The sequence below is a fragment of the Ranitomeya variabilis genome, chromosome 1, assembly GCF_051348905.1.
Source record: "Ranitomeya variabilis isolate aRanVar5 chromosome 1, aRanVar5.hap1, whole genome shotgun sequence".
Classification (NCBI taxonomy): domain Eukaryota; kingdom Metazoa; phylum Chordata; class Amphibia; order Anura; family Dendrobatidae; genus Ranitomeya; species Ranitomeya variabilis.
In genome coordinates this window covers 56,999,619-57,012,068 of record NC_135232.1, presented here as the reverse complement: position 1 = coordinate 57,012,068, position 12,450 = coordinate 56,999,619, and the positions used below count along the sequence as shown (strand labels likewise).

At 42.0% G+C, this 12,450-nt stretch overlaps 1 long non-coding RNA gene across 2 annotated transcripts; it reads left to right on the top strand.

The window, feature by feature from the left end:
* Positions 1–8,821: 8,821 nt before the first annotated feature.
* LOC143793705 (uncharacterized) lies at positions 8,822–11,023 on the top strand. 2 transcript variants are annotated; one of them, XR_013220207.1, is made up of 4 exons: positions 8,822–8,862; positions 9,826–10,126; positions 10,229–10,442; positions 10,576–11,023. It is a non-coding gene; the product is annotated as an uncharacterized LOC143793705 (long non-coding RNA). The 2 variants fall into 2 exon arrangements; XR_013220208.1 differs by having other exon boundaries at positions 9,773–10,126.
* The last annotated feature ends 1,427 nt before the right edge of the window (positions 11,024–12,450 follow it).

Below are 12,450 nucleotides of genomic sequence, written 5' to 3'. Positions count from 1 at the left end.
TTGCGGCAGGCAAGATAAAGGCCATAAAGCAAAAGGAAAGACAAAGAATAATTACGGGAGTTCTACGTAGTGGAAGATAAAGGCGAGAGCGAGCAAGAGCACAAAGTCTCCCGGTCACGAAAGCTTCTGATGATGAAAGTCCATCGATATTGCCTCTGCCCACTAACCAAAAGCTTTTTTCCAAGTGCACAAGCCATCGTTGACTTGATACAAATCATAGGCTTTTATAACAAAGTATCCATCATGGCAGGTGAAGTTCTTATGGTCGCATTATTCTCTCTTTGAAACCCTAAAGAAATAAGTGAGAACATGCCAATAATTTCACTTTTTTGTCTCTGGGTAGTTTTCCTGCAATAGAGTTTAGGCTATTTATTCTTGGGCACCATAAACCTGAGTCTCTTTTTAGTAGGAGTAATGTTTTATGGCCAATGCCAGATTCCCAATAATATCCCAGCGCAGAATAGAGAAGCTGTGAATTCTTTCCATTCCGAAAAATAATAATAATAATAATAATAATGGATACATATTATCTAATTATCGTAGCCAACGGGATATTAAATGAGTTGAATCAGAAGTGTGGAGAGTAGAGAGATTCTTGTCATAGTGTTTCTGCTTTCGTTTTTTCATGTCGTAGGTACAAATGGATATTGCATGGTCGTATCGGGTGGCATTAAATTGCTTAATGAGATATTATTTTAATTTTTCATTCAATTAAAATTCCACGGTTTCATGTTGAGAAGAGGCAACTAATGGTTCAAGACAAAATCACATGTAAACAAATAAAGTATTTTTTTATAAAGGAAATAAAGATTAAAGGAGCCCTACAAAAGAGCAGAATTACAATATTCATGAGAAGGATTACAATGGGGAAATTACAGGTATGTTTAGTCTGATATTAGAGGCTTCCGAGTATAAAAGTGTTCAATGAAGAGAGGTCTAAGGCTACGTTCACATTTGCGTTGTGCGGCGCAGTGTCGGCGACGCAACGCTCAACGCATGCAAAAACGCATGCATAACGCAGCTTTTTGTGACGCATGCGTCCAATTTTGGCCTGATTTTCCTCGCAAAAAAAATGCAACATGCAGCGTCCTGTGTGCCCTGACGCTTGCGCCAAAAATGACGCATGCATCACAAAACGCAAGACAACGCATGTCCATGAGCCCCCATGTTAAATATAGGGGCGCATGACGCATGCGCTGCTATGCGTCGCCGAACCTGCGCCCGACGCAACGCAAATGTGAACGTAGCCTTAGGGGCAACGCTTCTCCTTACGGAGAGTGACATACCAGCTCTGGCTTGTCAAGGTAAGGAGGCTTATTCGCCATGCAATGCTCCTCTGGGAAATATAATATGCAAATTGCAACTCTTCAGAGGACTTGAACTCTATAGCGCCACCTGTTGGAAATAGCGATCCTACAAGTCACAATCAACCCTTTAAGGAGTCGTGCAATATGACTTAGGATAAAAGCCAAATCAGTATCTCAATTCGCAGACACGGTGTCTTGGGCTGTTGGCCCTCGTCAGTGCGAAGCATGAGAACTAATTTGGCTAGAGATTAAGTCCTTTTTTTCTCTGAAGAGGCAATTTGCATATTATATTTCTCAGAGGAGCATTGCACGGTGAATAAGCCTCCTTAGGCTACTTTCACACTAGCATCGTACGACGCACGTCGCAATGCGACGTTGCGACGTACCGACGCAAACTGTGAGTAAAAAACACAACGGGGCAGCGGATGCAGTTTTACAATGCATCCGCTGCCCCATTGCAAGGTCCGGGGAGGCGGGGGCGGAGTTCCGGCGGCGCATGTGCGGTCGGAAATGGCGGACACGACGCACCAAAAAAAGTTACATGTAACGTTTTTTTCTGCCGACGGTCTGACGCAACACGACGCATCCGTCGCACGACGGTTGCGGCATGTGGCAATCCGTCACAATGCGTCGCTAATGCAAGTCTATGGAGAAAAAACGCATCCTGCAAGCACTTTTGCAGGATGCGTTTTTTTTCCAAAACGACGCATTGCGACGTGCATCGTGCGATGCTAGTGTGAAAGCAGCCTTACCTTGACAAGACAAAGCTGGTATGTCACTCTCCATAATGAGAAACGTTGCCCCTTAGACCCCAGTCCAGAGCCTCTCATCTAGCCAAATCAGTTCTCATGCTTCGCACTGACGAGGGCCAACAGCCCGAAACACCGTGTCTGCAAATTGATTTACTGATTTGGCTTTTATCCTTAGTCATATTGCACGACTCGTTAAAGGGTTGATTGTGGCTTGTAGGATCGCTTCTTCCAACAGGTGGCGCTATAGAGTCAAGTCCTCTTTTTCTCTGAAGAGGCAATTTGCATACAATGAAGAGAGCATAGTCATAATTCCAACATATGCAAACAAATGCCCTGCTAAAAAAATGAAGAAAAATTTAAATAGGTTGTCCACTAACGGATCAACCTCTTATAAATGGCCTCTCGATCCTGCACTGCTTTTCCACTCCCAGTCGTAAATGTCTAGCTGGTCTCATGATAGATAGACAGCAGCCTTCAGAATTCTTTCAGCGCAGACTTCCTGTCAAATTTAGTGATAATATCTCTGACCATTTAAGACAGTGGTTGAAATTGGCAAAACTCGTTGATATCTCAGTATTGAACAGCTTTGTCAGAGGTAGTCTGGTAGTGTGCAGCATACAAACACAGGAGAGATGCTGTTACCTTCATACACAGGGGAGTTGCTGTTATTTCCATACCCAGGGGTAGATGTCATTATAGTCATACATGGGGGAGATGCCGTGACCTTCATATATTGAGGTTGTCCTGTTATCTTCACACTGGATGTAGTTAAATAAGAAGAGATATAAACTGGATTCTTCTGTGTTATAGAGCATCCAAAAGAGAAAAATGCTAGAAACAGTAACTGAAATCCTTACACTTTCCTGTATGCATGGTTGTCTGCTTGTGTATAGTATGTAGTGAGAGACTCTGATGAGCTCTTTACAGACAGCTGTGTCCTTCTTTTGCAAATGAACTCTTTACAAGCAGTAATGTCCTCCTCATGCAGTTTAAACCTTTATAAGCAGCTTTATATCTATGTGGGCTTTACATGTTTTTTCTGATTTGCATTTTTCTGATTTACTTTTGATAAAGTTATGAAAAAATAGGTGAATTGATTCTCCTATTGTAACAACCACAGGTGGATAAACCACACTACAACCGAGTATAATCCTCAATATAATGATTTTTATTAAAGAACAATTTAAAATAAACATAAAGTACACATAAAATGAGAAGAACTGGATACCAATGAACAGGACACAACGAGAGATCGGCAAATGAAGCATATAGCAACAGAGTAGAAATTCAATGCCCAATAAGGTGCTAACAATAATATAAACACGCAGCAATGTCAAATATCAAAGTGTGAAAACTACAGCGATCACAACATCCAAAAAAATGTCTGGTGTCAAAGACATCCAAATGGTATTTAGTATGTGCAATGGCTAAGCCTAACATAAGGATCGACATGCTGCTGTGTAGTAAATAGGGCAACCCATATATGCAGCTCAATACTATTAACCCACATTAAAACAAGTGTATAATGAGGAAAAGCAAAAAAACAGGTGAAAGCCCAAGATATAAATATGAAAATAAAGCTGAAAAGGGCATGATATACTCACTAAATATAATGAAAGCAGAGTGCCGATACCACGTTGGTCCCTGCCGCCCCAACGCACGTTTCGTAGAGACTTCCTCAGGAGGCGTGAGCACAAGTGTTGTCTGTAATCACCCTTTTCCTTCTGCCACCACAGACAGTACACACCAATGAAAATAATTTCATTATATTTTGTGCTCTATTACAATAAAATTGCATATATAAAACCTTATAATCTCATCTACTGTCATTTTTTATGTTTTCTCTTTAACCGCTCATGTTTTAATGGACTTTACCAAGGTGAATTTCTAGGTTGCTATCCTGGAACAGTTACTGTTAGCAACAGCTGACAGAAAGGAGAGTAGAGCACAACCCTTAAAGAAGCACACCCATCAAAGTTTTTATCCAATTAATATATTTCAGCCATCATATTGTATAGTACTTTGTTCTTACAATTGCTCATTTTGCCTTTCTACCCAGCTAATTATTCTCTTTTCTCTGCTCTATGTAAAGGCAGTACGTCTTTTTTCCCTGCAGAAGTCATACAGAGAAAAGAGACTTCCTGTTTCTGCAAAGAACGCAGAAGAACTCAGCTAGTTCGTTTTTCATTCATGTGATGCCATAGACCTAATGGAAAAGAGAAGAAGCTACCTAGCGCCTGACAGTGCTATCCCGCACAGCTAGCACACGATACAGCGTCTGATAGCAGTGACCGCCAGTACGGCGCCGTGTGCTAATAGAGCACTTTTCTGACCCAAGTCTGGGTGGTTAGTGGCGTCCGCCAGGGCGGCACTGCACACACTCTAGTGCAAGAAAATTATTAGTTCTGTTAATCTCTGACACCCCAGTAGCGGTGTCGAGCGCAAGAGGTCTAGAGGAACTCTTTCCCAGAGTCTTGTGACTCTTTGCTTGCGCTCTTTGTGCGATACCACGGCCCTGTGACTCAACAGGGTTCGCTTCCTTCATAATGGGTGATGCTCACCCGTGTGTGTATCCACATTATACCGCCATATAGTCCGTCATTACTCAGCAGCAGGTTCCATCTCTGTACGGTGGACCCATGGCTGCGAACCCACCTCATACCATCCTTATAATTATTTGGTGTTTTCCGCTAGCCCTAATACGATGTATGTTTTACTCTGAAACGCTGCGGCGTTTCATTGATAACATACTCTGAAAAGACTATGTGTTTTGGATGACTAGTTTGAGGTCAGTTTCCACGGTTTCTCCCCACCCCACTCCCCATGACTGACAGGTGTCCCCCTATAAACACATGACCAGCCAGTAATGAGGAGCAAGGTGGGGAGAAGCTAATGGTGACCTGACTCGGACTAGTAATTTGAGATGCATAATCCAGCGCCGGCCACTTACACTGCTGCAATAGTTCATCATGTCTCCTTTCATGCTGCCTGGGATTAGGGCAGAATGAACCAGCTGACCAGTTCTCTTCAAGTGATCAGGAACGGTAATCATGAGCTATTTAGTGTGGCACCAAGGCATATGGGTTCGTTGCCACCAGAAAAGCAAAAGATTACTAAAATATTATAGAAACAGAGATATTGTTGCCTCTCTATAAATCTCTTTTAATGCCACACCGAAAATATGGGATCCAGTTTTGGGCTACACATTTTGAAAAGGATATTCAGAAGTTATGGTCAGTTTAAAGACAGGCAACTAGATTATTACAAGGGATGGAGTTCTTTCGAGTGATGAGAGATTGGAAAAGTTGGGCTTGGAATTTTAGCTTAGCTTAGTAAAAAGATGTCTCAGAGGAGGTCTCATTTATATGTATAAAATATGTGTGGTCAGTACAAAGGACGGCACATGACTTATTCCTTCCAAAGAACTTACAAAGGACCAGGGAGCCCTCAGTACGGGTGGAAGAAAGGCGATTCTGGCATCTAAATAGGGAAGGGTTCTTTACAGTTAGAGCAGTCAGACTATGGAATGCCGACCACAAGAGGTAGTAATGGCCGACACTGCAACAGCTTTTAAAAAAAGATTGTATGATTTCCTCAGAAGAAATTATATTGTGGGATATAGATAATTTAGTGACAAAGAATGTAGAACTGGTGGAGAAAGGTTGAACTTGATGGACCTGAGTCTCTTTTCAACCTATGTAACAAGACTATATAGGTAGGCAGAATCGATCATGGCTGATCAAGAAATATTCTAGCATTGCCTCCACTACTGAGCCTTACACCAAGGTTCAAGAGATGATCGCATCTTGGCAAGGTCAACTGTGTACAGAAAGGGTAAGGAACCCAAATGCTCATTAAGGTCAACATTTAAGCTCCAGAGACAATTAATATTAATTAATAATATGCAAATATATTTTATCCAAAAGAGCTACTTTATACTATTTTCTGTTAGGAACTTGTCATTTTTTTAATATATTCTCTATATCTTGTTGCCTATCAAAACTTGCTGCCTTCACACTGTTACTCAGCTATCCAAAAGCATTTGATCAATCCCCCTAGAGTGCCTATGTGTCTTCACTGAGCAAACGGAGCAGCTGACACAGGAATTAAGCAAGTGAATATCAGTGTTTCCTGTGGGGACGAATAATTTAAAATCGAGTCACACAGAAGTCAGATTGGTAGACCCTCATTAATATTCCTGAGCATACTGAATGCTATCTCCAGCCACTGCTAATTTACAGGTTTCATTGCTCAATTAAGCAGAAAATACAATATGCATTCTCCTGAAAATTCATTTTTCAAATTTGTGAGCTAAAATAAACACGAACTTGATATAAACCGGCACAACACCAAGAAATATACATTTAATTGACTGCGACAATTGTTAAAAATAATAATAATAATAATATAGATGGTGCGGGGCTTTATCTGTATCCTGAGATTAAACAAAGGGGGGAGCACAGCTCCGACGTTAGATTGTTCTCCTTCCAAGTTCCCTAAAGAGATCCTCAACTTTGCTGACTTGTTGGCTTCTACTTTTTGATCATGACTTAATATATGTCTATCACTCTCCTCTTGTTCATTGTACTAAACCAAAGGGAGTGAAATCAATTCAGCTTACCCTCACTGCGTTCTCTTTGTCAGCTTGAAAACTGAATGTTAATGCAAATGTCTTGCAGATAGACCCCAGCTATGGAAGGTGAAAGGAGTCCTAGCGAATGGATCTAATTATGAAGAAGACTGTGCGCGAACGTTCTATGCATAAACCCTTGTAGTCTTGTTGCCTGCAGGCTTAAACTAATGCAAACCAACTCTTACAAATTTGACTGGAAAAAAAAAACTTTACTTGGAAGTCAGATCCTCACTTCATTTTTTTATATATCTGAGAACTTGAGCATAGAAGCCACCGATGACCATCATGGTAGGTATATTGTAGTTATCAGAAGTATGTGGCTTTATGACTATACTACTGATGCTGGGAAAAATATTTTCCTTCTAACTCTTATGTGAACTTCAATCTGTATTAGAAATCTTCAAACCCCTATTAGACCTTATCCCACATCTACCAGAATTGTGAAACATGGTAATTAGGAATACCAGTGTAGAACAGCGGAGCTGCATATGCTGAAGAGCTCTTTAGAGTAGCATGAAACAGCAGAGCTTCTTATGCAGAAGAGCACCTTGAAGTAACATGGAACAGCAGAGCTACATATGCTAGAGTGCGCCTTGGAGTAGCATGGAACAGCAGACCTGGATGTGCTGGAGTGCACCTTGGAGTAGCATGGAACAGCAGACCTGGATGTGCTGGAGTGCACCTTGGAGTAGCATGGAACAGCAGACCTGGATGTGCTGGAGTGCACCTTGGAGTAGCATGGAACAGCAGACCTGGATGTGCTGGAGTGCGCCTTGGAGTAGCATGGAACAGCAGACCTGGATGTGCTGGAGTGCACCTTGGAGTAGCATGGAACAGCAGACCTGGATGTGCTGGAGTGCACCTTGGAGTAGCATGGAACAGCAGACCTGGATGTGCTGGAGTGCACCTTGGAGTAGCATGGAACAGCAGACCTGGATGTGCTGGAGTGCACCTTGGAGTAGCATGGAACAGCAGACCTGGATGTGCTGGAGTGCACCTTGGAGTAGCATGGAACAGCAGACCTGGATGTGCTGGAGTGCACCTTGGAGTAGCATGGAACAGCAGACCTGGATGTGCTGGAGTGCACCTTGGAGTAGCATGGAACAGCAGACCTGGATGTGCTGGAGTGCACCTTGGAGTAGCATGGAACAGCAGACCTGGATGTGCTGGAGTGCACCTTGGAGTAGCATGGAACAGCAGACCTGGATGTGCTGGAGTGCACCTTGGAGTAGCATGGAACAGCAGACCTGGATGTGCTGGAGTGCACCTTGGAGTAGCATGGAACAGCAGACCTGGATGTGCTGGAGTGCGCCTTGGAGTAGCATGGAACAGCAGACCTGGATGTGCTGGAGTGCGCCTTGGAGTAGCATGGAACAGCAGACCTGGATGTGCTGGAGTGCACCTTAGAGTAGCAGGGAATAGCAGAACTGGAAATGCTGGATGGCATGTGGAGCAGTTTGGAACAGGAAAATTAGTTATGCTGGACAGCACACTGAACAGCAGAGCTGGAAATGTCACATTATGCCTGGAGTATCTTGGAACAGCAGAGATGGAAAAGCTGGAGAGCACTTTATAGCAGCATAGAGAAGTAGAGCTGGATGTGCTTGGTGGCACACATAGCAGCATGGAACAGCAGAGCTGGAAATGCTCGAGTACACTATGAAGTAGCATGGACAGCGGAGCTGGATATGGAGGATGGCATGTGGAGCAGTATGGAACTGCAAAACTAGATTGATGGAACACAGAACAGCAGAGCTGAAAATGTCGGATGACATCTGAAGTGGAGTGGAATAGTAGAGGTGGATATGCAGCACTTTAACCCTTTCACAACATCCACTGTATACATAAGGGGCATGTCAGAAACGGGTCTATGGGGCAGGCTCACACAGCGAGAGAACAGTGAGAGGTGGAAAAAACAGTTTCGAAAAATATTTCTCATTTTCATCTTGAAGCAGCATTGAATAGCAGAGCTAGGTTGCTCAGAAGACATACTTGAGGAAAATATAGCCCAATGTTTTGGTAGAAGTCAACTGCAAACTCCCTGAATACTCAGTCTGCATGCCGACATCTGAATCGGTCTAGGATTGTGACATCACAGGTGCACAGGGGCAGAGAGAGAGACGGCCACTGGAGGAGGATGACGTAGAGCTTGGCGGTAGAGCCGTGACAGGTAACAATCGTAAAATAGGCAAAATGTGGTCTTATGACTATCCTACTATCCTACTGATGCTGGGAAAAATATAATTTTGCTATCTCTTCTGTTGAATTATTATTATTATATTAGATAAGTGTAAACTCTTGATAGGTGTACTAGACTTTACCCTGTATCCATCATTATTTTGGGGAATTTTTAAAGATATTCACCATACAATGTAAGTAGTGGCTTAGTTTCAACATACGTATAATTACAAATCATTTTTTTCAGTTCCAGTAGGACACTTGACTGTGCAACCCTCCAAACACATGACAATCAATCTTTATGTACAAGCAACGTATTAGGTCTTACCTTCAGCAGGGCATAATAGGAAGATACACATGGGCATAGCAGACACTTGGGTCTTTTTTGGGCCTCTGTCAGCCACGACAACTTGCTTCCCAACAGATCCAGATTTGCTGAGACTGTGCTAATTATTCTAAAACTGTCTCAACAAATTTGTTATGTCACGGATTGAAAAGGGACAGTCCCTGATAGGCTTGGATCTGTCTGTTCAAAACATGGCATGGCTGTGTAGGCCCTTGTCCCTCAATAAAAATACTACTTTTTATAAAGCTCCAATGTGCCAGTCATAAGAAATGTAGCACAGAAACCATTTGCAAATCAGACTGCAAGTGCACAGGGGGCATGTCAATGCTCTTTGACGGCTCCTCCCAGGACACGCCTCCAATGCACTTCCTGATTTGCTTCTATGCTAGATCTCTAATAACTGGCAAATCAGATCTCTGCACACAAAAAAAGATCCAAATTTTTTGGTGGACAGTTTATAAATCCATGTCAATAAGTGGTGACAGATTAATTTTAAACAATTGATGCAATATTCTCAAGACATGACCTATTTAGGACCTACATGGTTTTCTTATAGTGCTTTGAATCTGATTATTACTATAACTCACCTGGTGAGGTGGATTCTCTAAGTCGTAGGTCTGGAGATCCAGCAAGGATGTGATGGATGACACATGGAACAACAGAGCTGAAAATGTTGGATGGTATTTAAATCAATTTGGAACAGCAGAGCTGGAAATTCTAGACAGCACCTTGGAGCAACATAGAACAGCAGAGCTGAAAATTCTAGACAGCACCTTGGAGCAACATAGAACAGCAGAGCTGAAAATGCTGGACGAGATGTGGAACAGTTTGGAAGAGCAGAACTGGATATGCGGATTGGCACGTTGCACTTCAGTGCTGAAAATTTCAGATGGCACCTGGAACAGCAGAGGTGGTTATGCTGGACAGCATGTGGAGCAATGTACAACAGCATAGTTGCATATGCTGAACAGCACAATTAAGTAGTTTAGAAAAGTCGGACTTGGTTTTTCAGGAAGCACACTTGAGGGAAATAGGAGTGCCCAGCGGTTGAAATAAACTTGAAAATACCTGAATACTCAGGTGGCGTGCCACTGTGTGAGCCAACCTAAAAGGCCTAGAATGATGACATCACAGGACCACAAAACCAGGGGGAGGAAGTCCCTAAAGGAAGAAAAATGAGAGCCTGGCACCAGAGCCAGGGTGAATGAGTAACATTTAAAAAACAGGTAAAATTTTAAGGCCTCATATGTTATAGTAGAGAAGACCAATATTCAACATTTATATTGGAAATGGGATCAAAATGTTGCTTTGCATAAGAATATTAGCTCCAATAACATATTAATATTACTTTCATAACAGGTTAATGGACCGAAACTTAAATTGGTGAAAAATTATACTTTTACGACTCGTTCTGAACAAGAAAGAAATGTCACATAAGGAAGAAAAAGAAAATCTATAATATAAATTACGGAAAGCCTTTATTACTCAATCCACTCTGTGGCTTAACAGAAAAGCCTTGTACGTGGTCAGCATGCCCCCTGCAGCTCCTCAAAGAACACCGACTAAAGCCTTAAGAAAACAAGAAAATACAAACCCATTTCACCTATCACCGCTGTGATGAGTACAAACGGTGGGGAAGATATTCATTAGAGTGTGTGGGCTGGAAATCTACAAGAAAATGATGCTCACTTCACAATTTACAAAACTCCTTTCAAGTCGGAAAAGAAAAAGAAAACAGCGGGGTCATTATTTAAATCCGTACATAACATTTTCTCTATTAAAAAAAAAGGTTACAAAAAACACATAAAAACACTGGAAAGCTTTCTATTATCGACCACTTCTGTAAGAAAAAAGGTTATGAAGAAAAAAAAATTAAGGATCAAACCTGGTAAACACAGCTATGAAATGACTGCCTTTAGAAGTTTTTATATTCAGTATTACTTATTCTTATAGCCATAAGACATTTTAAAGAAGGTTTTATGTGACTTTGATGGATTTAATCTGTTTCAGACATATGACATACAGTTATGGTACTTTTTTTTAAAAAGAGATTTGTGAGTTTGCTTTAGTTCTGTCCTGGGGAATCATATTGCCAGGTCAGTTTTACCATATCATGAACATAGCAAATAAAATACAAAAAATAGATGTGGAATTGCACTTTTTTGCTATTTCCTCACACTTAGAATTTTTTCACTGCTTTTCAGCGCATCATATGAAAAAATGAATAGTGTCACCAAAAGGCAAAATTTGTCCTTCAAAAACCAACCCCTCATATAGTCATGTGGATGGAAAATTGAAAAAGTTATGGCTCTTGGAAGAAGGGATGCAAAAAATTAAGGACATAAAGAAATACCAGCTCACCCAAGCCTTAGGCTATGTGCACACCTTGCGCATTTTGCTGCGGATCCGCAGCGGATCGCTTTCCATGCGTTTACAGTACAATGTAAACCTATGGAAACCGCAATCCGCAGTGCCCATGCTGCGGAAAAAAACGTGCGGAAACGCTGCGGGTTACATTCCGCAGCATGTCAATTCTTTGTGCGGATTCCGCTGCGGTTTATACCTGCTCCACAATAGAAATCCGCAGGTGTAAAACCGTAGGTGCAATCCGCATAAAAACCGCAGTAAATCCGCAGGTAAAAGGCACTGCATTTCTGAAATCCACTGCAGAAAAATCCGCAGAGCTCCTTTCTACATGTGCACATACCCTTAGGAAGTTAGAGGCATGAGATCCTTAGGACAAGATGGAATCACATGTGGATGAAAGGAGGGATTGATCCAGCTTCGAGAATTTTTTGCCAATTTGTTTTTCTATTTGATAGGAGAAGGTGCAAAAAATATGTACAAAAAATCAGTAAAAGTGCGTCTCAAACACACATTGCTTTCTTTATCAGAACTGCAATCTAACTGATCACAAAGACTTTTAACTAGTAATCCACCAATAGACACATGTATAGAAAATCACATGATCATTTAAAAACAACATTTTGTGTGTGTGTGTGTTAGGTGTCAACATCCCACCGATGAACAGGGGGAATCTTGAGCCACCTCCACTGCGGTCTCCCATTCTTCTCCAGCCGCAGTGGATCCTGCGGAGACGTCGGTCCCAGCGTCTGGCTCAGTCAGGTACTGTGCGCTTGGCTACTGCTGATCTTCCAGGCTCAGCCATTGTAACCAGCACTGTTCATCGGCAAGCAGACGCTCCTGGGACTAAGTCCTGCTTTTCCGCTACTG